Source organism: Dasypus novemcinctus, chromosome 6, assembly GCF_030445035.2.
Source record: "Dasypus novemcinctus isolate mDasNov1 chromosome 6, mDasNov1.1.hap2, whole genome shotgun sequence".
Taxonomy (NCBI): domain Eukaryota; kingdom Metazoa; phylum Chordata; class Mammalia; order Cingulata; family Dasypodidae; genus Dasypus; species Dasypus novemcinctus.
The window spans coordinates 133,264,256-133,291,099 of NC_080678.1; the positions used below are offsets into that span (position 1 = coordinate 133,264,256).

The 26,844-nt window shown below is 39.5% G+C and overlaps 1 long non-coding RNA gene across 1 annotated transcript in view; it reads right to left on the reverse strand.

Moving 5' to 3' along the window:
* The window catches only part of LOC131279040 (uncharacterized), a 58,243-nt gene extending 31,774 nt beyond the window's left edge, over positions 1–26,469 (reverse strand). Inside the window, exon 1 of the long non-coding RNA XR_009186385.1 lies at positions 26,392–26,469. This is a non-coding gene — a long non-coding RNA (uncharacterized lncRNA). The remainder of the gene's footprint in view (positions 1–26,391) is intronic.
* Positions 26,470–26,844: the final 375 nt, after the last annotated feature.

The window sequence follows — 26,844 nt, forward strand, 5'->3', positions numbered from 1 at the left end:
ACCCGGGGATGAGCCTCCCTGGCAACGAGGGACCACTATCAACTACCAACTGATGATGCAACTGGAAAATGACCTTATACGGAAGGTTCAATGCGGATCAGCAGAATATCCATGTCTACATAAAATACCATGACTTTAAAATGCTGTTTGACCTAAAGTAAGGGGGGAATGGAAAGGAGAAATGAGTTTATATGGCTACGAGTTTCTAAAAAAGAGTCTGGAGGCTGGCAGAAGGTTTGCCCTCATGCACAACTGAGCAGAGTCAGAGAGACAGATAAAGCAGATACAACCCCCAGATATTGGTTCCTTTGAGGGCTAAAGAGACCCATGGGAGTTATGGTCATGGCCGATGGGGTTAACTACCAGGGCAGATGGCCCCTCTTTGGAAATGGTGTTTATGTGTGATGAATCTGGACTCAGATGGGATCTCCCTTCATAAGACTTTCATGCTAATGTGCTGGAGGTGCAGTTAATGTTGGGGTTTAAGATATATTTAGGGGATTTGAATCTCTGGACTGACAATGTGATAGCCAGATCCTGAGCCTCAACAGACTCCAGCACCTACAATCTGATTTATTGGACTTACCACACTCAGCTAAGATGGAGTTGAAGAAGGACAACCACCACACCATGGAACCTAGAGTGATTACAACTGAAAATGGGAGGATTGCATCCACCATCCAGGTGGAATCTGAGCCTCCTCTTGACATAGAGGTGCAAAGGACACAACCAATCCAATGTCCACATAGAAGAGGTGGCATTGGATTGGGAAAAGTGGACATAGTGGACAAAGGGTATGGGGAAAGGCAGGAAGAGATGAGAGGCGGAGGCGTCTTCGGGACATGGAGCTGCCCTGGATGGTGCTTCAGAGGTAATCACCGGACATTGTAAATCCTCACAGGGCCCACTTGATGGAATAGAGGAGAGTATGGGCCATGATGTGAACCAATTTATATGAGGTGCAGAGGTGCCCAAAGATGTACTTACCAAATCCAATGGATATGTCATGATGATGGGAACGAGTGTTGTTGGGGGGGGGAGAGGGGGGGTGGGGGGTGGGGTTGAATGGGACCTCACATATATATTTTTAATGTAATATTATTACAAAGTCAATAAAAAATAAAAAAATTAAAAAAAAAAAAAAAAAAAAAAGAGGAAGTGATTCATTGCGTGATAATTTCCCAGCTCATCTTTGGACAACCAACATCTCCCAGAACTTATCAAGAAACTTCATTGGACTTTCATCGGAGCCCCTGGTTGCAGCCTGCCTGCAAAACCTGGATTTGTGCATCCCCACAGCTGCATAATACAGACTCATAAAATAACATACAATTGACAGATATCTCTTGTTGATTCTGTTTCCCTAGAGAACCCTGATTAATAACAATGTTCAACCATATTCAATGCATGACTGTGATTTCAAATCACCAGTTAATATGCATTACAAGGTACAAAAATTGCCAACCCCTACGCCATGGAGTGTTTTTGTTTGTTTGTTTGTTTGTTTTAATATTTATATTTATTTCTCTCCCCTTTCCCCCACCCCGCCCTAGTTGTCTGTTCTCTGTGTCTATTTGCTGCATGTTCTTTGTCCGCTTCTGTTGTTGTCAGCAGCACGGGAATCTGTATTTCTTTTTCTTGCATCATCTTGTGTGTCAGCTCTCCGTGTGTGTGCAGCACCATTCCTAGGCAGGCTGAACTTTCTTTTGCACTGGGCAGCTCTCCTTATGGGGAGCACTCCTTGTGTGGGGGGCTCTTCTATGCAAGGACGTGGCAGGGCACTCCTTGCGTGCATCAGCACTGCACATGGACCAGCTCCACATGGGTCAAGGAGGCCCAGGGTTTGAACCATGGACCTCCCATGTGGTAGATGGATGCCCTATCCACTGGGCCAAGTCCGCTTCCCCCTGCCATGGAGTGTTGACATCTAATATACCAGAAATGTGTATATATTTTTTACAATGAAAAAAAAAAGTTGACATCCAAGATAGTCAAAGACTATCAATATCCACTATTTTCTGGTTGTACCAAGAAATAAACAACCAGCAAATGACTTCCCCCTTAAAAAAAAAAAAAAAGCATTTACACTTTAAAAAATGGGATGAAGTGGGATCCCAATCTTCTTAACACTGTTTCTTCTAGAGCTACTAAAAACATTGCATTTATAAAATAACTTTTTTTGGTAATGTATATATTTTCAAAAAAATACAATTTACAAAAATGGTGGGGTGGGGAGTGGAGAGTGGGTTATATGGGAACCGCTTATGTTTTTTAATGTAACATTCTTTACAATCTATTAGCATTAATTTTAAAAATGTAAAAAAAAAAAGCTGATAAAAATATTCCTCTGGGTTATACAAGAAAGGAGAAATGGACCACTGAGAAGACATGGTATACAATATTTAACCAGACCTGGCTTCTTTCTCTCCTGCTTCATCAGAGGCTGGACTCTCCTCATTTTTAGTTTCTCCATTTTCTGTAAGTAAATCCTGTTGAGTTTCTTGGTTACCACGTCAGCTTGTTTTCCCTTTGCTTCCCTTTTCCCTTTGAGGGTTGCACTTTTCAGTCTGAAGGTTTATCCTTTCCCACTGTCATTTTTGGCTTCATGTCTGCTTTCATAGGAGCAGGTTTAGCAGACAGCCTTGCCGACCTCCTCCTGGGCTCATCCTTCCCTACCGCTTCAGCAGAGCGGAGCTTCCTCTCAGACAAATCAGAATCTAAGCATTTAAGGGTAGAATTGTTGCTGTTTCTTCAGTGACTAGCACATTGGAAATACTCAAGAAATGTTCGATTAATTAATTTCATGAAAATGTGTATCATCACTGATCAGTCCACACAGCCACATCAATAACTCTGGGAAGTCTCAGAAGTCTTATACGGTCCCTGAGAGAAGGGCTGTAAAAGATAAAGTTCAAGGTTTCCTTCCAACTCCTGGGGAAGGTGCCAGAGTGCTGAAAATCAGGGCATTAACCCTGAGAAGGGAGAAAACTAAAAGCAGAGCTAGTTTCTGGATACATAACTCAGGAGAGAGAAAAAGTGGTCTAACCTGATGCAAAGTGATCCCATTTGATCATAAGAGGAAGAAAACACAAGTGTTTGTGTTGCCCAGGCAAAAGAAGCATGACATTTTCCTTCAGAAGTTAGGGTGACATAGTGGAAGAACCAATGAATTCTTATTTTCAAATGATAACTATTGTAAATCCAGTTGGGGTACTATTTATAGCCTATCTCAAAACTTTAGCAGATACTGGCAAAGACCACTTCTTCATAATGGACTTTAAGCAGGTGCTAGATGCCAAGATAAATAAGTTGAAATGACCTGCTGAGCACCTTGTCTAGGCCAATTCTTAACTACAGGCTGAGACTCTTCAAACTCTCCTGAAGGTTCTGTCATACCCCATTCACTGAGTCGTGTATTAGCCTAGAATAAAGGGCAGGAAAGAAGACCAAGTGCCCAATACTGAATGGCTCTTGCTGTCTTTCCTGTAGTCCTATGAAGAGAGGAGTTCCCTCCTCTGAAATCTATTTTCCTGTGGCCAAGTGCCAGTGTAAGCATGTTGGACTATTACAAATTATACAGCACTATTTATACCTTTTAAGAATTGTTTTTTCAGACTATGCTTTTTCTAAGAATTACTATTGTTGATTTTTCTGACTATAAAGATAACCAATAGTAAAGTTACAAATAGGAAATTTCATTTTGTAGTTTATTAACCATTCTCAGTATGTGTGTCTGGAGAGAGGGTTGCAGGGAAACAGGGAGAAGAGAGGTGTGAACTGCTACCTCAAGAGCTGCTGTGGTGGTGGAGACGAGTGTGGTGGAGTGAGGGAGAGAAAAGCAAAGGACACAGAAGGCAGGGCTCCAGGATCCCTCCAGGCTCCCATAATTTTTTCAACAAAGTTCTTCCACTAAAAGAAGTTCAAAAACAACTGTTCCAAACAGTATTTTAAGTAATCATCTCCGAGTAATTTTATACATATCTTTATCACTTAAAAGATGTAAAAATCACTATTCTAGACTTGCTCTAAATAAATCAACAACTTTCCCCCTTACAGATATGCATAATTCAGGTGCAGTCATCTTATAGGAAAATATTACTGCTACTTAAAGACAGTGGCTCAGGGGAGCATTGGTGACTCTGGGACAAGTCATGTGACATCCACCAAAGAAATATTAAGTTCACTAAAAGGGAAAGAAAGAGGAAGAGAAAAAGGAGAATAAAAGAAAGGATGGAAGAAGAATAAAAGAGCCAGACTAATAACAGTGAAAAATCACACTCGAAAAAAACGGAATAAAAATTTAAAAGGTGGAAATAAAAGTAAGAGGAAAAATATAAAAGATCAGAATGATGAGAAGAGAGGAATGAAATAAAGACCAAACAAGAGAAGGTGGAAAGAAATAAAAATAAAGAAAGAGGGGGAAATGAAAGAAAGAGAAATAAACAAAATAAGGAGAAAAAGCAAAACCACCACCACCACAACAGAAAACTAGATCTCCCTCTCAGGCCACCAACAAGTGTCTCAAGCTGCCTGTGCTCACCAATCACCCCCATGGCCTGCCTTCCACAGTTTGGCTGACTACTGGTTTTCTGGTTGTAAAAGAAATGCAGAAAAATATAGCTCTCAGCTGACAACTGCCAATGCAACCTATGGAGTCTGTGGCCTTTAAAGAGGTAGCTATAGACTTCCCCCAAGAAGAATAGGCTCTCCTGGACCAGTCCCAGGGAAAGGTGTTCAGAGATGTCACAGCAGAGATCACCAATCATCTGGTTTCGGTGGGTATTCAGGTCTGCAAATCAGATGTCTTTTCCCAGTTGGAGCAAGTAGAGGAACTGTGGAGTGAAGGAATAGGATTTCCCCATGACTAGAGTTCAAGCAGGCAAAGCAGCCATAAAAAAATAAATGGTAGCCATACAAAATATCTGCAGGAAAGATGTATCTTCCATCATGTCATTGAGATTTCACATTTGAAAGAATCCCTCTAGATGTAATATATTTGCAAGAAGAATTCACACAAAGATCAACAGATTTTCAACATGTGTCAACTCACAAGGGAAAGAAACCCTGTTTCAGCAATTTGGAAAGGCCTTCAGTGACAGTCATCTTTTACTCAACATGAACCAGTTCACAGTAGAAGTAAATCATATGAATATCACATAAATGGTAAAACCTTTATTCAGTCGTATGCCCTTAGATGATTCAATGGATCTGACATTGTTGAGAAACCCTCCAGATGTCATCTATGTGGGAAAGGCTTCAGTCAATCTTTAACCCTTAGGCAACATGAGAGAACTCACACCAGAGAGAAACCCTATGAATGTCATATATGTGGGAAAGCCTTTGAATCTATCCTTAGCACCAGAGGACTCACAGGGAGAGAAACCCTAAAAAGACCATCTATGTGGGAAAGTCTTCAACACTTCTTCTAGCATTAGGCAACGTGAGAGGCTTCACACTGGAGAGAAGCCCTTCACATGTGCTGTATGTGGGAAAACCACATACAGAATCACTCTTCTGGCCTTAGGAAACAGGAGAAGACTACTACTCAAGAGAAATCCTATGAATGCCATCTATGTGAGAAAGCCTTCAGAACAAGTTCCCAACTTAAAGGCCATGAGAGAACTCACACTGGAGAGAAACCATATGAGTGTCTTTTATGTGGCAAAGCTTTCATCCACTGGTCCCACTATCGACAACATGAGAGTACTCACACTGGAGAAAAAGTCTATGGATGTCATCTATGTGGGAAAGTCTTCAATCACTTTTCAAGCCTTTGTCAACAGGAGAGAATTCACACTGGAGAGAAACCCTATGAATGTCATTTATATGGGAAAGCCTTTGCCTTTTTTTTTGTCCTTAGACAACATGAGAGAACTCACACTGGTTAAAAAAAAAACCCTAGTAATGCCATCTATGAGGGAAAGCCTTCACCCATTGTTCTGACCTTAGAAAACATGAGAACACTCACAGTAAAGTGAAATCTTGTGAATGTCATCTATGTGGGAAAACATTCACTTACTGTTCAGCCCTTAGCATCATAAGAGATTTCACAATGAGGGAAAAACACATGAATGTTCTCTATGTAGTAAAACTTTCATTCATTCTGGCCTTAGATGACATGAGAGAACCCACACTGGAGAGAAATCCTATGAATGTCATCTATGTTGGAAAACCTTCCATCATTATTCTTACCTTAGAGAACATGAGGGAATTCACTGAACAGAAACCATGTGAATATCACCTATGTCATAAAGTCCTAACTCATTGTTCTCTCCTTTGGAAACATGAGAGAATTCCCAATGAGGAGAAACCACATGAATGTTGTCTGTGTGGGAAAGCTTTCACTCATTCTGAACTTAGATGACATGAGTGTACTCACATTTGAAAGAAACTGCGTGAATGTCTTAATATGAATGGGAAGACCTTAAGTTTATTTTTTTAATTTACGCAATATATAAGAACTTAAATAGGAATAAAATACAAGTATATGGGACAGCTCTCAAGCAATGTTTTTATCTGAGGATATGACAGCAGTCACTAACATTCAATATACAGAAGAGATTATAAACATAAAATTAACCTTTAATACACCACAGAGCTCACACACTGAAGAAACACTATGCTTGTAATCAACAGGGAATAGCTTTTTATCTTATAACTACTTCATCTTACCTAAGCAAATCTATACAATGTCATAGTTGTTGCAAAACCTTCTATTGATGGTTTGATATAAAATGAGTGAACTAATTATATAAATACAATAAAAATAGAAGAGTCTTCACCTGCTTTTCAAAATTATAAAGAAACCAGGAAAATGATATGTGAGAGAAATTCTACATTGTAAATCAATGGAGGAATGCCTAAGTTTATATTCTCCTTTAAATTAAATGAAGGAACACAACAAGAGAAACACTAAGTTTGTAATGGATGTGTATAACTATTTACTCAAGGACCAACCTTGGTGTGCAAAAGAAAATTCAGTGTAGGAATAATCACTAAAAACAAAAAATAATCATGAAAAGTCTTTATGAGAAAGACAAAACTCCTAGGAGGAATACCAGATATTTCATGCTGAAAAACTGTTTGATGAAAACCACATGAAATCCTTTATTCATACAGCAACATTTGCAGGGCATGTAGGAATTCACATTATTTAAAACACTTTTCAGGTCATATATGAAAGAGTGTGTTCAGTGAGCATTCATTTCCTAGTAGCTTTAATATTCTTCCAATGAAGAAACAACCATTCTGAAGGTCAGATGGGTAAACCTTCAGCTGGATTTCACATCAGCTAACTCATACTGGAAAATAATACAATTTATATGTAGAATTTTGAAAAAAGAAAAAAGCCTTATGATTGAAAACATGTAATAAGGCAATGTAGAACTGTGAGGTGACCTGGAAATATTGGGTGAAGAATTTTTAAGAATATAAAATGAGATTCAACTCAATAGATTAGTATTTGCATATATGGAAGCAACAAAAGTTGTTGCTGAAAAATCTAATTTGGCAAATTGTAGTTTTCTATGTAGCCCTAAACAGAAATATTTGGATATGTTGGAAAATAATCTTTAATGTAAACTGAAACATAGAACAGAAAATGAAATGTCTTAGTCTTATGTTAATATTATAACATGTATGTGATATCAGGGATTTAGACAAATATGAATAAACATACCTTAGGAAAAAAGACAGTGACTCAAATATTAGATCTTATAGGCAGGTAGCCACTTCCTCCTTAGTCATACCAAGGCATTGTAGATAACTAAGAATTATGGCATATTTTGAGTGTACACAACACCCCAGAACACCTGAAAACAAGAGGGCAACAGATGTGCAGAAGCCATTCCTGGTTATAAGGCCAACCAATATGCTAAAGCACCTTTTATCCTACCAGTCTTGCATTATGGAATTGTTACAACTCAAAAACTTATTAAAATTCACATAATTTCAACAATTAAAATCTACTCACAAAAATAGAGCAACCTGGATAGCCATCAAAAAAAATAGATATTATATACAACAAAAAAGGTTTCAGCATAACTCCACCAACACTTCCTGCATAGTATCAGCAACTGTACAGAAGAAAAGAGGAAGAAAGAAAAAGGGACTTGTGATGGTCTTGAAAGTTACAGAACCCCCAAATCTCCAATAGGTACTCAGAAAATCTGTCGAAGAACAACATCTGAAACTGGAAGTGGCTTTGCAGGGTCCAATTCTTGGATGAGTGCAATGGAAACATAGTAAGGCTGGGGGGTACTAGAGTGATGGGAATCCTATAAAGTCCTGAAACTAACCAGCTGAAAGTTTTCTTATAGGACAAGGCTTCATAGTGAAGAGAAACTGCCAGGAGTATAAATCAAATTGAGCAGCGGGGGAAAATAGGATCAAAGGAAACAGAAGGGCCAAATAAAGTTGGGAATGGGGATAGGAGGAAACCAGTGCATGTCATAAAAAGCACACTTTGAACACCTGGTGGAAACAGAGGACACCTAGAACTACAAAGGTAGCAAAGCACTCCTCACCCACTCTCCCTTTCTTAGCCATAGGAAAATTCTTCACATCTACACATGAGCAACAGTAAAACACTGAGATCAGTGCTCACAAAAAGTTATAATAAAAAAGGAAATCAGGAGAAAAATAATATCCTTTCAAGTAACAAAGGCACATTAGAAAAGCACGCCCACAAATGAGTTAAAAACCATAACCTAAAATTTGTAAACTAGCTTACAATAAAATTATTAGTAAAACAGTAACTTAAAACAAAATAAAAAAATAAAAACTTGCCCAAATATCTGAAACATTATCAAAAGATAGAGCAAGCAATTAAATAAACTACATAGTAAAAGAAAGGACAGAGAATACCAATACACACACACACAAAAATACACATTACAAAACATTTTTTAATAAATGGAAGCAAGTACCTTTAAACTTAAAACAATGGTTAAATATAAGGGAAGGAAGGATAAAGGGTAGAGGGACAGATTGGACAAGAGACTTCTTTGGACTAAACCTTGCTTTGTGTAAATTTAACTCTGAAACCATGCAAATAACTTTGAAACAATTAAATTTTGAAAATGAGATCCACTAAAAATTGAAAGCAAAATTAAAGGAAAAAACCTCTATATAAATTTGGTGGCATAATCACACAGAGAGGAAATATAATAGTAATCCAACTGACTTTCACTGCTCCCAGAATAAAGATCAAGAAGACTTCTAGGAAAACAAAAATATCCAGTACCCACAAAGTAAAATTCAGTCTGACTACCAATAAATGATTACCTAGCATGCAAAGATAAGAAGGAAAATACTTAATTAAAACTGAGCCTTAACAGATGAATTAGCAGGTAAATATATTAAAAGTTGTTATAAAAGAGAAGATTTGTGAACTAGAAGGCAAAGCAATAGAATATCCAAACTGAAACACAAGCAGGTGTAGCCCAGTGGTTGAGCACCTGCTTTCCATGTACAAGGTCCTGGGTTCAATCCCTGGTATCTCCTAAAAAATAAACAAAACAAAACAAAAACAAAAAAACCCAAACTGAAACACAAAGACAAAAAAATCTTTGAATAAAATGAAAAGAGCATCAGTGAGCTCTAAGACAACTTCAAACAGTCTAATATGCATGTAGTTTGATTCCATCAAAGAAAGAAGGGAGGCCAGAAAAAATATTTGAAGAAAGAATGGTCATTTTCCAAATCTGATGAGAAACCACAGACCAAGAAACTTAATGAAATCGAGGCAAAAAAATGAGTAAGGAAACTACACTCAGGTACATCTGATCAAGTTGCTCAAAACCAAAGATAAAGGGAATTTTTTAAAAGCAACCAGAGGAAAAAAGACATGCTATTGATAAAAGAACAAAGGTAAGGATACTAGTGGAAAGGCAGTGGAAGAACATCACACAAAAAAATTTTGTTTAAGAATAGAAAGAAATGGACAATATAGCGATATATAAACAGTGAAAATCTCTTTCAAAAACAAAGGCAAAATAAAGATTTTTCAGACATACAAGAGCTGAAAGAACTCCTTAATCAGCAAACCTGTAAAACAATATATGTTACATGAAGTCCTTTAGGCAAAAGTAAAATGATATCACACTGAAATCTATATGTATACAAAGGAATGAAGGGCACAGGAAATGGTAACAATAAGGATAAATATATCACAAATATTCTTATCACTTAAAAAGAAAATTGACTAATAAAAAATAATAACAATGCATTTTACAGTTTACAACCATATAAGTAAGTTGCATGACAAAAATACTACAAAGGGGAGCGATTATGGCTCAAGCAGTTGAGTGCATGCCTCCCACATGAGAGGTCCTGAGTTCAGTTCCCAGGGCCTCCAAAAGAAAAAAACAAACAGACAACAAGCAGACAATGAGCAAAAACAAACAGATAAGGGAGTCACACTGGGAGACATACACACACACTCAAAAATATTATAAAGGTCAAGGAGAAAAGGAAGTATATTATCAATAAAGATTCTAACACCATATGTGCAGTGGCATAATATCACTTTGGTAGGGTGAATTATGTACTCCAGAAAAAAAAATGCTCTGAATCTTTACCTATTCCTGTGGGTGTGAACCCATGGAAAATAGGACCTTTTGAAGACGTTATTTTTAGTTAAGGTGTGGCCCACCTGAATGAGGCTGGGCTTTAATCCTATTACTGGAAATTTTTTGAAGAGAAAGCCACATAGACAAGTAGAAGCAGGAAGTCAATGGAGCCTGGAAGAGAAAGAAAGGATACATCATGTGACAGAAAAGTCAAGGAACCCAGCCAGGGATTGCCAGCCAACCAGAACACTGCCTACCCCAAGAGGAAGCAAGTCTTCTAGCCTCTGAAACCAGGAGCCAATAAATTCCAGTTGTTAAACCAACCCATTGTGTGGTATTTCTTGTCCATACAGCTGAGAAACTAAGGCAATCACTTAAAGGTAAACTGTAATAGTTTAAAGATGTATACTATAAATTCTGAAGCAACCACAAAATTACTTTATCAAAAAGAAGGAATAAAAATGGAAAAGGGAACACAAAACAGACAGGACGAATAGAAAACAAAAGTAAGATGACAGATTCAAATGTAACTATAACAATATCATATTAAATGTATATGGATTGAATACCCCAATTAAAAAACAGATATCATCAGAATGAATAAAAAAGAAAGACCAAACTATATGCTACTTAAAATACACTTTAAATATAAAGACACAAATAGGTTAAAAGTAAAAGATGGAAAATGCTATATCATACTAACACTAGTCAAATGAAAGATGGAGGGACGATGTTAATATTACAGAAGACAATTTCAGAGCAAGGAATGGTACCAGAAACAAAGAAGGTCATTTCACATTGATAAAGGGGTCAATTAATCAAGAGAACATAATATTCCTAAACATTTATACACCCAATAACAAAGCTTCAAAATAAAAAAAACAAGAATTTTGGTTTGCTAAGGAAAAATAGACAAATTCATAATTATAGATGGAGATTTAAATGCCCCACTCTCAAAAATGGATAGAACAAGTAGGAAGAAAATCAGCAAAAAATATAGTAGATTTGAACAATATCATCCAGCAGCTTGACATAACTAATATTTATAGAATGTTCTACCTAAAACAGAAGATTATTCTTCTTGAGTGCACATGAAACATTTGCCAAGATAAAGCAAATTCTGTACAATAAAATAATCTTTAAAAATTCAAAAGAATTCAAGTTATTCAAAGTATATTATTTGACCACAATGGAATTAAATCAGATATCAATACCAGAGTGGTCTCTGAAAAAAGCCTAAATATTTGGAAGCTAAATAACTCCCTCTTATATAACCCACAGATCAGAGAAGAAACCAAAAAGGAGGTCAGAATATATTTTAGACTAAATGAAAATTAAAACCTAACATAACAGAATTTATGGAATGTTGCTAAAAAAGTTCTGAGTGAGAAATTTACCACTTACACTAAAAAAGAAAAGAGAGCTCAAATTACCTGAGCTTCCACCTTAAGAAACTAGGAAAAGAAAAGCAAATAAAACTCAAAATAGTCATAAGAAATTAAATAAATATTAAAGCAGAAATTAATGAAATAGAAAAAACTAATAAAATACCAAAAGAGAAAACCAAAGAAACCAAAAGCTGGTTCTTTGAGTAGATCAATAAAATTAATAAAACTCTAGCCATACTGATAAAGAAAAAAAAGAGAGATACAAACCACAAAAATCAGAAGTGAAAGAAGTGACATCACTTCAGATTCAACAGATATAAAAAAGGTTATCAGGAAATACTATAACAACTTTATATCATTAAATTCAATAATTTAATTAAAATGGACAAATTCCTTGAATGATACAAACTAAAAAGCTCAATTATGGAAGAAAAAGATAATATGAATAGTCCTGAATCATTTTTAAAATCAAAACATCTCCAGACCTAGATGGCTTCCCTGGTGAATTCTATCAAACAGCAAAGGAAAATTATACCAAATCTACACAAATGTTCCCCAAAAATTGAAGAGAAGTGAATTATGCCCAATATATTCTATGAAGCCAGTATCACCAGGATGCTAAAATAAGACAAAGACACTACAAAAAAATAAAACTATTCACTGAACAGAGATGCAAAATTTAAAACAAAATTTCATCAAATCAAGTCCAACAATGTTTTTCAAGGGTAAGAGATCATAACTAAATGGGCTTTGTGCCAGGAATTCACAGTTGGCAAACATTCAAAAATCAAACAATATAATTCACCATAATAACAAACCTAAAAAGCCATATGAAAACCTCAATATAGGAAAAAAGTCATTTGAAAAAGTATCCAAAATCCTTTCCTGATAATAATTACCAGCAATCTAGGCATGAAAGGGAATTTCCTCAATCTGATAAATGGTATCTGCCAAAAAGTTCTAACTATAGTTAACATCATACCTAAAGGTGAAAGACTGAATGCTTTGACCTAAGATCAGGAACAAAACAAGTACATTCATTCTCACCCTTGCTATTCAACATTGTACTAGAGTTCTGACCAATACTAATGGGCAAGGAAAAGAAATAAGGGTATTCAAATAGGCCAAAAAATTAAATAAATGGGACTTTATTCATCAGGTAAAGATTACTGTACATAACTGTATCTGAAAAAAGTTGATTTTTAAAAGGTAAAATGATTTTAATAAAGTTGATTTTTGAACCATAGAAGATAAATAACTCACTTCATTAAGGGTAAAAATGGGAAGCAGATTTGGCCCAACAGATAGGGCCTCTGCCTACCAAGGTTCAAACCCAGGGCCTCCTGACCCTGTGGAGCTAGCCCATGCGCAGTGCTGATGCACGCAAGGAGTGCCGTGCCACACAGGGCTGTCCCCTGCATAGGGGAGCCCCAAGCGCAAGGACTGCACCCCATAAGGAGAGCCGCCAGCATGAAAGAAAGTGCAGTCGGCCCAGGATTAGCACCACCCACATGGAGAGCTGACGCAGCAGCAAGGTGATGCAACAAAATGAGACACAATTCTGGATACCACTGACAAGAATACAAGTGGACACAGAAGAACACACAGCAAATGGACACAAAGAGCAGACAACTGGGGGGGAGGGGAGAGAAATCAATTAATTAAAAAATAAAGGTTAAAATAAAATATGTAGAAGCAATTGCATGAAAACAATCAAGTTACTAATGAAAGTTTAAACATTAAAAACAAGTTTTTACCTACCACTCAGAGAAATGATGGAGAACTATCACATCCCATGTGTTAGCAGCAAGATCAAGGACTTCTGTGATAGTCCCAGGTTCCATTATCATCCTTTTTGCATTATAAGGATCGGACCCCTGCCAACAATTGCAACTGATCGACACAGAACCTCACTCTGAGCAAATGCTTTGCAATTATTAAAATGGAATAAGTAAAAATAACTAAACACTTAAAATAGCACTTTTAAATTACTCCATTTTCTAGATGCTTCTGCTATTTAGGCGCCAAGGTAAATAATCTAGTTTCTTTCTTTCATGATGTAAATTGCTTCAGCATATTTCCTCCTCCAAGCCCCTGAACCCTGGGTCCATCTGTCCTTTCTTTCCCCTCATTCCTTCCCCTCTCTACCACTAATTACAGACAGGACTTTATTTCAAAGTACAAAGTTCCTGCATCACCAATTAGAAGACCTGGGCATATGTAACACAAGGAACTACTGATTTATAGGTGACAACTGAACAATTTCCCTGAGATCATGACAGTCAAGAACACGTGCACATTACATACTTGTGCAAAAGACAGTCAACAGAGTAGGCTGGAAACAGCTACCTTAGAGGGGCCTGCTTGCACAGCTGGCCCTTGGTTGACATCTGAGAACCTGACTTGTACACAGTTCCCTAACTGATATAAAACTAACTGGTAACAGTGGATCAATGTGCTGAAGCAACTGTACAATGTGGCTTATGTTGAACACCTGCTGTCCTCCTGAGAGTCTCCTGAGTCTGTGCCTACATGATTCACCTCCAATAAAACCCCTGGACTCCTAGCCTCAGGTTACAGTAACATGTTTTGTCACAACCTGTAGCTGGAGGAACTGAAGCCTTTGTGACTCCACTGAGAGATGACTCTTGGAAGCATGTACCTGGTCTCCTTCAGACCTTACCCCACGAGCCTTTCCTTTTTGCTGATTTTGCTTTGTAACTGGTACCCTGTATTTATTATATAGATTCACTGTAATCATCACAGTGTAATTATTTATACTGTAAATATCACAATGAATAAATTCACTGTAATAGCCCTACAACTTCATGCTGATTCTTATGAGGCCTTCCAGTCAATTACTGAATCTGGGGGTGGATTTGGGGACCCTTGGTACAGTAGTGTTTACCTCGCTGGGAGAACACATTGCTGTCTCAATGAGCAGGTCCTACTTAATTGCATTTCCTGCCTCACATTTGCCAGGAGAGAAAGACCTACACAAGGGCTACCTGCACATCATCCCTGGGCAATCTCAGAACAGCCACCTCTGCAAAGTGAGAAATCATATAATGCTTCATTACTTTTACCATAATGAGTTTTGCATACATGGCATGCCTGCATCTGATTGTTTTTATAAATATGTTTTATTAAGTAACAAGTTTTTCTTAATATAAGAATATATTTCTCCAACAAAATGCAATTTGTTCTGCTATTATCAAGAGAGGAACTCCAGCCACATGTTTCATAATGTGCTATCAATAGGCATATGTGGATATGGTCTAAAATGAGAAACTCAATAAAAGATTAAGCCAGGGTAGACTCAAAGGAAAATGTAAAATGCCATTGTCTCTCTTCAGAAATGACTGCTCTGCCTATTCCCTCAAGATTCTACCTTTAAATTAATTCCCTTTAATACATGAGCATTTTCATGGGGGGTCTCCTGAAAAAACAGTCACTTACAGGACAAAGAAGGCATCTATGTTAGGAAAACAAGAAGTGAGGGAGATAACTTGTGAAAGGGGACTTCCCAACCTCTCTCAAATTATTTGTCCTCATATGCCTCAAGGCCACCTTTGTTCTTAATCTTTAGTTATCTAACATGTCAAACATAAGCTTTAAAACAGGGGACATCAAATATAAGAAGAAAACTTAAAAAACAAAACTGGGGGAAAAAAAACAACAGGGATGTCAGCAATGTTTTTTTCAATTAGAAAATTCTAAGTCCATAAATTCTCTCCTAGAAAGACTGATGTTCATTTGTCATGGTTAAAATATTCTTCTCTGAACTTAGAGTATAATCAGTTCCTTTGAGAAGTCCTGGACCCTTAGGGAAAAAAGAAAACACGTGTTGCCACAACCCTTTTCTTCTTAGACATCTTCCCTCTGAGAGAAGTTAAAAGGGAGAAGAGAAAGCCAATGCTCTGGATTTCTAGGTCACTTTATGGCTTGAGCCCTGAGCTTCTAAAGGCTGGAAAAAAAGAAACAAGTTTCCCACCTCTGAAAATCTTCCCTCTCCCAACTCATCACCCCCACCTTCTCCCTTCTCTGGAAAGCCTCTGGGCCACTTCCCAGCAGTCTTGTGATTAGCAAGTGAAGTCTGAGCCACCTCTGGAAACAAGGTTGCTCCTGAAGATTTCAAATGGCACTCGTGCTTCAAGACAGCCCTGCTCTACTATGAAGCAAGTGGCTTAAGCTGTCCAACTACTCACTCAGGGACAACAAGGTGGGGAGAACAAAAAGAGGCATGAGGAGGGGAGGCAAGCTCAGCTTCAATGAGGCAGTTCTAAAAGAGTGACCATGAAGGCTCTAAACTTCCAACCCCATCCTCTTATCCAGTCACCAAGCAACAGAAGCTGCCCTTGGTTGCCTGGCAATGGTGCCTGACATGCCCTGAGTCTCTATATCCACCTGTCAGGAATGTGATCACAGATCACGTCTGGGAAGAGGAAAAATCCCCAATCGATTCCTCAGGCTTTGAGTGCCTACAATGTGCTGTACACTGTTAGGACTGAAAATACAGAGAGGAATATAACTTCCACCTTCAAGGAGCTCTCAGTTGAGTGGGCATCTGGGAAAATTCCTCACTGATTCTTGAAATCAGTCCAATGAAATGGAAGATAACTTTAGAGACCTCTTAAGAGTCCCCTAAAAGCCCTGTCTTAACACAATTATTTATGTGCATGTCTCTTCCATTCAAACTTCCAAAGGAATTAAATGTTTTAAGAGAAGTCTGGATATAGCTCCACTCCTAGGAATATACCCAAATGAATTTAAGAATTTAAAATCCACACAAAAACTTCATTGCAACATTATCCATAGTAGCCAAAGAGTGGAAACAACCCAAATGTCTATCAACTGATCGACGGATAAACAAAATATAGTATATCCATGTTAAGGGAATGTTAGTCACCATAAAAAAAGATTAAGGTGTTGAGGATAAACCTTGAAAACCTGGAAGTCAGACACAAATGGCCACATAGCATATGACTCCACTGATAAGAAATGTCCAGAAGAGACAAACCCATAGAGGCAGAAAACAGATTAGTGGTTTCCAAGGACTGGACCTGGAAGGGACTGCTTGAAGGGTAAGGGGTTTCATTTTTGGTTGTTGAAAATGTTCTGAAATTTGACACAGCTCATGGTTGAACAACTTCATAAATATACAAGTCCTGAATCATACACTTCACAAGGGTAAAATTTGTGGTATGTGAATTATATCTCAGCAAAAAAAAAATGATCATTTTAAAAAACAAAGGAAGAAAATAAATAAGTCCAAGAGGTTGCTTTAAAATACCAAGACTTCAATCTTAATTTAGGATTCATCTGCCACGTCATAAGAAATGGACATCAACAGATGAATGGAAAAATAAAATGTGGTATATACATGCAATGGACTATCATTCAGCCATGAAAATGAACTTCTGATACATGGGACAGCATGGGTGAACCTTGAAGACATCAGGTTGAGTGAAATAAGCCAAACACAAAGGTCAGATATTGTTTGATTTCACTTATATTCAATAACTAGAATATGGAAATTCATAGAGACAAAGTAGATTAAAGGTTACCAGGAACAGAGGGAAGAGGGAGTCAATGCTTAATGATTATAGCATTTCTGTTTGGGATGATGGAAAAGTTTTAGTAACCGATGGTGGTGATTGTAGTACAACATTGGTACTTCAATTACCATTGAATTGTAAGGTTGAAAGTGGTTAAAACGGGCTATTTTATATTGTATATGTTACCATAATATCAAAAGGAAAAAAGAGAAATTGTAGCCAATTCTTTTTCAAATTGGAATAACCCCAATAAATGTTGATAAAAGTTTGTGGGTAATGAGGAAAAGGGTAGTACAAGCATCAGTGAGGTTAGTTCTAATTCCCCAGTGGTCTGGTGGAGACATTCCAAGGCTGTAAAAGCTTAGTAATTCAAATATTTGGAGAAGTAGGAAAGAGGAAAGGGAAAGGAAAAAGAAGACTGTAGTTAATTCCACCTTGTCTAAAGTGGCAGCCTTCGTGTAACTGGATGAGTAACAACCTGCTCTTTGTATTCTCCATAAGCTCCCAAAGCAAACTTGCAAGAGAACACTGAAGATTTAAATAAACGGAAAGATATTCCAAGTTCATGGACAGGAAGACTCAAAATTGTTAAGTTATCAATTCTTCCCAATGTGATCAACAGATTTAAGGAAATCCCAATGAAAATGCTGGCAAGTTATTCTGTGGATATCAACAAACCAATTCTAAAGTTTAGATGAAATGGCAAAAGACCCAGAAAAGCCACTACAATACTAAGAACAAAGTTAAGAGGACTGACACTACTTGAATTCAAAACAATCTAAAGCTGCAGTAATCAAGTCAGTGTAGTAGTGGTGAAAGAATACACAAATAGATTGAAGGACCAGAAGAGCAAGCCTCCAGAGAAATACAATCAATTGGTCTTTGACAGAGAGCAAAGGCAACTCAATGGAGAAAGCACAGGGTTTTCAACAAATGGTTCTGGAACAAGGGGACATCTGTGTGCAAAATATAAATAAATCTAGACACAGATCTTAAACCTTTCACAAAAAAACAAACTCAAAATGGATCACAGACCAAAATGTATAATGCAAAGCTATAAAAGTGCCAGAGGATAACATAAGATATAATCTATTTGACCTTGAGTTTGGCACTGAAGTTCTAGATACAACATGAAAAGCACAATCCATGAAAGAAAAACAATGATAAACTGGACTTCATTAAAATTAAAAACTTCTTTACAGAAGACTCTATTAAGAGGATGAAAAGACAAACCACAGATGGGGAGAAAACATTGGAAAATACGTATCTGATAAAGGACTTATATTCAAAGTATACAAAGGACTCTTAAATAAGAAAATAACCCAATTACATATTGGCCAGAAGACAAAATTAATAGGGAGAAAGGAATGAAGGCAGGCAGAAAGTAGGGGAAGAAGGTGGAAGAGGGGAGAGAAAGATATAAAAGGGTAACCAAAACAAGAAATGAGAGGACTTCACTAGAGATCTTAATATTAGAGCTCTCAGAAGGATAACAAGCAAGTATTATGAACAACCATATACCAAATTTGATAACATAAACAAAAAGGACAATTTCTTGAAAAACTCAATGTACTGAAGTTATCCAATAAAAAAATTGAGTAGCATATATAACCCAAGTAGCCATGTATCTATATATGTGTATATGCATATGTGTGAACATGTGTGTGTGTATATAAAAGAAACTGGGTCCATAGCTAAAAACCAACATGAGGAAAACTCCAGGCCCATAGGGCCTGACTGCTGAAATCTACCAAAGGTTTCAAGAAAAAATAACAAATTCTACACAAAATCTTGCAAAAATTAAAGAGGGAGGAATACTTCCCACTTGTTTTATGAGGCCATCATTAACCTGATATCAAAAGCATAATTATAGAACAGAATCTTTAATTACAGGCCATAGTCTCTCATGATGAAAAAATCATCAACAAAATATTAGCAAATAAAATTCATAGATATTTCTCCATTTATTTAGGTTTCCTTTCATTTCTCTTTTCTGTGTTTTGTAGTTTTTAGTACTCAACTATTTCAGTGATTCATTAGATTTATCCCTAAGTTTTTCATATTTTTGAAGCCATTGTAAATGGTATTTTTAAAATTTCAATTTCTAAGTATTCATTGCTAGTATATAGAAATACAATTGATTTTTGGATATTAACCTAGTATCCTGTGTCTTTGCTACAAACTCTTAGTATTACTAGTAACTTTTTCATAGATTCCTTGGGATATTCTATATAGACAATGTGTTGTCTACAAATAAAGACCACTGTATATTTTCCTTTTCAATCTGTGTACCTTTTGTCTTTTGCTTCCCTAGATTGCACTGGCTAAGACCTTTTGTAATGGTGAATACAAGTGACGAGATGGAACATCTAGACACAGTCATATAGTATAAGGATAGACATAACACCTCTCGGAACAGAATAAAATCAACTAATTCCCTTTTCAGGAAAGGTGCTGAGAATACACAACACAGATAGGAGAGTATTTTCAACAAATGGTGCTGGAACAACTGAACACCCACATGCAAAATTATGAACAGAGCTCTACAATATATACAAAATCAACTGAGAATGGCTCATGGGCCTAAATATGTAAACCTTCTGGAAGAAAACCTAGAAGAAAATCTTTGTGACATTGCGACATACAAGGATTTCTTAGGATACTAGAGTACAAACCACAGAAAGAAAAAAATTGGCAGACTTCATAAAAATTAAAAACCATTAAGAAAAAGCAAAGACAAACCACAGATTGGGAGAAAATATTTGTGAAACACATATTGAAGAAGGACTTTATGCCAGATATATAAAGACCAATTCACAAAGAAGCCAAGCAACCTAATATTTTTCAGTGAGCAAAATATTTGTACAGACATTTTACCAAAGAAATATGGATGACAAATAAACACATGAAAAGGTGCTCAACACTCCCGAAAAATACCAAAATGCAAAAGAAAACCATAATGAAATACTACTACATACCTATTAGAATACAGAATGACTAAAATCAAACACACACACACACAGCACAAAGTTCTGGCAAGGATATGAAGCAACTGGAACTCTCATTCATTGCCAGTGATATTTCAAAATGGTACAGCCATTTTGAAAAACACCGTGGCAGTTTCTTAAAGAATTAAAAATATACTTGCCTTACGACCCGCAACCCTACTGTCAGATGTAGTTTCATACAAAAACCTGTGCCTGAACATTTACAGCAGCTTTACTTAGAAATGGCAAAAACTGGAAACAATTCAAGTATCCATCAACTGGTGAGTGGATGAATGATGGACTGATGAAAATGTGGCAGTGTTACATGACTTGACACATTTGTCAAAACTAATCAAACTGAATACCTAAAAAGAGTGAGTTTTCCTGTAATTAAATTATACCCCTATTGAAAAGATATTTAAACTGGATTGTGTTACTCCCGTGATTAAAACCCTCCATGAGCTTCTGTTTGCATTTCAAGTAAAATCCAAACTCCTCATTATTGCCAATAAAAGCCCCCATCATCTGGCCCTATCCCTCTGAACTCCTCTGCCACTCGTTCCCTCACTGTCATTTTGTTCCAGCCATACCTAGTGGCTGCTCATTCATTCATCCAACAAATATTTATTGAGGGATGCGCCAGGTGCTGTTCTGGTGCTTTGAATGAAATAGGGATCTGGGTATTCCTCAATCTACCTTCTGGCAGGGAGCTCATTCTTCAAATGAGCCAAGTTCATCTCCTGCTACCTAAAACATGCACAGCATTTCGATTTCTGCCTACTTATCCTTGGAAATACCTCCCCTCATCAGCCAACCTACAGAGGCCCTCTGAGTCTGCATGGCTCTCCTCATTACCCCACTTTATTTTTCTTTGAAGTACCATTCATCACCCGAAAATCTGCTCTGTGTGTAATCCATGTGAATCTGCTCACGTGCTTCCTGCCTGTCTCCTCCAAGGTAAGTACCATGAGGACAGGGGCCTGGCTGTCTTGTCACCACTGAGGCACTCCAGCACCAAGAAAAATGTCTGGCACATGGTAGGCACTCAATACCTATTTATTAAGATACAGGAAGGCATGGAAAGAAAGGACACTAAGACAAGTATAAGTGAACGGATGGAGGCAGGGGCCCCAGTGGTGGCAGCCTACACAGGGACAATCTGCTGGTGTGGAAGAAAGTGAATTTAGGTCACCAGGAGGCTACAAGGTGTAAGACAGGGATTCGCAACTTCAGCTGCACATTAGGATTAGGACTAACTGGAGAGCTTTCCAAAATCCCAGTTCCAGGACAGTCCAGGCCAATGAAACCAGAAATCTCTAAGAATGGTACACAACACTGGGTCATTTTTAAAACTTCCTGAGGGATTCCAACATGCAGTGACACTTGAGAACCACTGATGGAGTGCAGTATGGACTTGGGAGTTGTACGTTTCTGAATGCAAACCTTGGGCAAGTAACATAACTGCCCTCAGTCTCCAAATCCTCATCAACAAAATGGGAAGAATAAACATCTCCCAGAACCGCTGCAAGATGGAAATTCTACACAATGCTCTCAGTGCATGTTAATTCTCTTCCCCAGGGCAAAATGTCAGGAAATCTTCATGGCTTAGCTTAAGAAATGCTGATTTCTTTTACTTTCCTACCTGGAGATATGTTTCCTTTAAATCCAGGAGTAACAAAACTGTGAACAGAAACCAAGCTGATCATTCATAGACAATGATACTCAAACCTGGCTGCACAGAAGAATCAGGTGGGAAGCTTTTTAAACATACCAATGGCCAGCTCTTAAACAGATCAATTAAATCAGAATCTTTTGGGTGAGCCAGGGAATCATTTTTTGTTTGTGTGTGTGTCTGTGTATGTGTTTGTTTGGTAAAACTTCCCAGGTGATTCTGAAATAGTCAAGGCTAAAAAGCACTGACTGGCACTAACGATATCTCGTGCATACCAGACTCACTTAGAGAGCACTTAAAAAACAGATCCCAGCACCCTACCTGTGCTTTACTGCTTCAGAATCTGCAGAAGTAAAGCCTGCCGTTCTGCCAGGTTTTATGAACCACCCCTGCTGATGCAGATGCCAGCCCACGGGGCACCATGCCTTTCTAGCATGCATTCAGGCAATCTGTTGTACCTCATCAAAGATCACTTAGAGCTGTCCCTGGTCTCACATGCAAGGCCTGCCCAGGTGCTTTTCATCAGGAACCGACACCACACATCACAGTCACCCCAAAGATTTGGCCAAGCTTTTCCATACATTTTAGCACGCAGCCACGGAACCACACACCATTTACCACACTCCGTGCCCAGCACCAGCTATATAATAACTGGCCTTTCGACCACCCCTTGCATGGGCTGCTGATTCAGGAATGAAAATGGAATTACATTACTCCTCGAGGCTTACTGCCCTTTTCTAGGTGATGTGCAATTCCAGGACTAATGAAATAAACACCAGGGGTCAGATGAGTCTGAATAAAGTGTTCACTCACCTCGGAGAGCTAATAAAATCGGAACCCTGAGGGAGGAGCAGGGATCCAGCGCCCTTCCATGCTCAAGCTCCACCAAGCTGTGGCAGCAGGACCCTCGGGGACGGGTTTGGGGGTGCGGGTCAGGGTCAGTCAGTCCCCATAGCGCCATGACTGTACTACCATCTGCCTGAATGCAGCCAGGCACTAGCTGGGCAGGTTAACTCTAATTTATTTAATCCTCGCAGGTGCTACTATGATTCCCACTTTCTGGACAAGGAAATAAAGGCACACAGAGGTGAAATGATTTGCCCAAGTCATATAGCTAGCAAGTGGAAGTTTTTTAATCCAGCTCATCTGGCTTTGGGCCCATTACCTTAACTACTCTACTCCAGATGAGTGATGGCTCAGCCAAACAAAAAAAATTCAAGTCCGTGGCAGAAACTAGGCCATGTGTAACTTGGGCAAGTTCCTTAACCACTCTGAGCCTATTTTTTCTTCTAAAAAAAAAAGAGATATAATAGTAAGTGCCTCACAGAGTTGAGAGTATGCATATGAAGTGCTTGTAGTAGTGGCTCTCATTCAGACCTCAGTCAATGGCAGTTAGTATTGCTATATTTGTGTTAATACTGCCCAGCAGTCAGGAAGAAGAGTCAACCTAATAAACTGAAAATTTCCCCCTGGTAATCAAACTGTAGATGCCACAGATCCAATACAAAATGCAGGAAGAAGAGATCTTCACAGAAACTTAAGAACTGCCATGGCTGACAAACTCTGGCGCATCCAGTTGGGAACTCTGAAACAGTCTGATGATGGAGGGTTTTAGCTGCTACCCCGTGGCTTTGAAAAGCAAACATCCTCGATCACCAAACTGTATAAAGAGAACCACACCAGGAGTCTGACCCCCACCAAAGGAACGTTCAGGACCCAACCCCCAGGCCTGTGGGTGTGAACACAAGTGAAAGGACCCCTGGAGATATTATTAGTTAAGCTGTGCCCAACTGAAGCAAGAAGCTGCCAACTGCAGTGGACTGGTTTTACTGGAGAACATGACAAGATGCCACAGGAGAAGATCCTGCAAAGTGGTCAATGTCAGCTCTCTTTAGCCACGTTTGTATAAACTGAGATGCCCAATGAGGACGGAAATAAAAACAGATAACACTGATCACGTGCTTGGCACTATATTAACTGGATTACCTCATTTAACCCTCACAGCACCATTACAAGGTTGACCATTCCTGAAGAAAATGACACATCCACACTGGTTAAGCTCACTTTAAACTCATGCCTGCATTTCGCAAATAGGCTCTCAATACAGCCTGGCCATCCAATTCTACCTCACAGGTTATTTCACTTTCCCACTCTCCAAAATGGCCATGTCTCAGGTCTCTCCTCCAATTTCCAGTACCTGTTTTTTCTCCTACTGCCCTCACTCAGCCAATGACTCTGCCTTTCCCACCAATGTTACTGACCTACCTGCATCCGCAGTTACCGTGGTGGATTAGGGCCCCTGCTCATTTCAAAGTCAGTCAGTCACCTCTTTTGTATCCCCTGTCCTCTCAGGCAGTCAAGGATTTCCCATGCAGTCTTCTCCTCTCTCATCAATATCATAACTTCTCTCCTTCCATGAGTTCAACCCCACTGGTGTATTAACTAGATGGTCTAGTTTCTTCTAGCTAGAAAAAAAGTCTACTTGACCCTAAAGCCTCTCCACTCCACTATCATTGCTCTAGTTAAAATTATCAAAATCCTTCTGTTGGGGAATGAATCCTGTCCCCCACAAAAGGAACAATCAAGTCCCAACCCCCAGGTCTGTGGACATGAACCCAAGTGAAATAGGACCTCTGGAGATGTTATTAGCTAAGTCATGCCCAAACTCAAGGAGGGTGACCCTTTCCAGTTGGTGGAGGTCCTGATGAGTGAAGGAAACTGGACAGAGAAGCCAAGGGGAACAGCCAGAAGCTGGGAGTCAGCGGCGCCCAGAACAGAAAGGAGAAGGCGCTGCCATGTGCCTGAAAAGCCAAGGACCAAGGGAGCTGGCGGCCAGCCCCAGTCTGCAGGCAGAAAGCATCATTTTGCTGATGCCTTGACTTTGGACTTCTCCTAACCACAAAGTCATGGGCCTGGTAAACCCCCTTGTTCAAGCCAACCCATTAGCCAGAAAACTCAAACGCCTCCTAACTGCCAAATTCATTCTAAATAGCAGCATTAAGCATGGCTGACCACATTTCTCCCTTTTATTTACTTATTTATTTTTGACTTAACCCTACTCTTCTTTGTGTCCTGGCTCAACCTAGGCTTATCCAGTGGCTCAGTTTAACTACATCTATGGGTGATAATTCCAAAAATTAACTTTAGCCCTGACAGCCCCACGACTTCTGACTCAAATTTCCAATGGCCTATTTGACATCTCAACTAAAAATGTACTAGGCAATTGACAGATGGATAGAGAGATGAATAGATAAATAGAAATGTGAAAACACAAGGAGAGTTAAATGCCACCAGTGGGTGCATGGCCTTCACTGTAAAAAAATTTTTTTGAACTATGCTGTTAGTACAGTGTATGTTGGGAAAAAACCTACTACACATCTCAAGCCTAACATAGTCACATCATAATTATTGCTTCCATCCCTTTCAAACTCCTTACAGTATTCTTGTAAATACCAAGGCAAAAATAGACAAGGCAAAAATCCAGGGCTGAGCCTTGACTGCCTGTCTCCCACCTGGAACATAACGCCATGAATGCAGGGACCTTGCCCAGCTCGTTCATCAATATTCTCAGAGTCTAGAATAGTGCCTGGCACACAGGAAGTGTTCAAAACCAGTGGCTGAACTAATTAATGAGGGATTACTGTTCTGCTTCTCTTAAGGCCCTTCACCCTTCCTTGATCCTTGAACCAGAATGGAGCTCGTGGACTCCAACCGCCCCAGGCCCCAGGCAGCAGAGACTGTGTCATACTATCTCATTATGGATTCTGACCAGTCATATCAGACCCTTAAAGGAGAGTTCAAGAACTTTCTTTACCACAGACCCAAACTGTTCTCTGTCCCAAACCTGCTAAACACAGGAGCCACAGCACTTGTCACAGTACGTGGGCATCCGCTGCGCAGGGCCCGGCCATTCAGGCCTCACCAGGTCTCCAGCCACAATCACCCCTTTAGGCTCCCTGCACAGCACATGGTCTCTCCCTTCGTGACCGCAGGGCCTCACCTGAGGCCTGACAGGGCCCAGGGCAGCATAGCCCCGCCCTCAGGGGCTGCTGGACCTCACCTGAGAACCCGCCAGGCCCGCGGCACCCCGGCCCCGCCCTCTGGGGCCCACGCCCGCCCCCACGCCCGCCCCCACGCCCCGGCGGGCCACCGTCGCCCTCCTCCCGGTGCCCTGCACTTGTCCTCACCCGGCCTGCCCCGCCCCCTCCGCCTCACCAGTTAGGTTCCGTGCAGGGTCCTCTCAGCCAACCCCGGCGCCGCCTGCGCGCTGCACACTGGAGCCTTGGCCCGCGCCCCTGACTTAGGCTGACTGAGCCCAGAGCGGTAGTGCTGCCCTGCTCGTGGCCCGAGGCACTGCAGCGCCCTTCGCTGCCAGCAGTAAATTCTCTGGAGTGACAGCGGCCCGTCGCCCGTCTCCCAGGCCAGTGTCTTGGTGCCAACAGCCCTGCTCACTGAGGACTTCAGGGCACACCCTCTCCACCCAGCAAGGACTAGGTGGCTGCGCTCTCCAGGGAGGGCCTGGCCCGCACCTGAGCACCCTACTGATCCTGCAGGGGCGGCAGGGGAGGTTTGCAGTGTCAGAGCAGGGCGCATAGAGTGCTTGAGCACTCTGGACCGGAGAGACCACTGCAGAAGGAGTCACTAGCCTGGCCAAAATAGGAGGTCAGT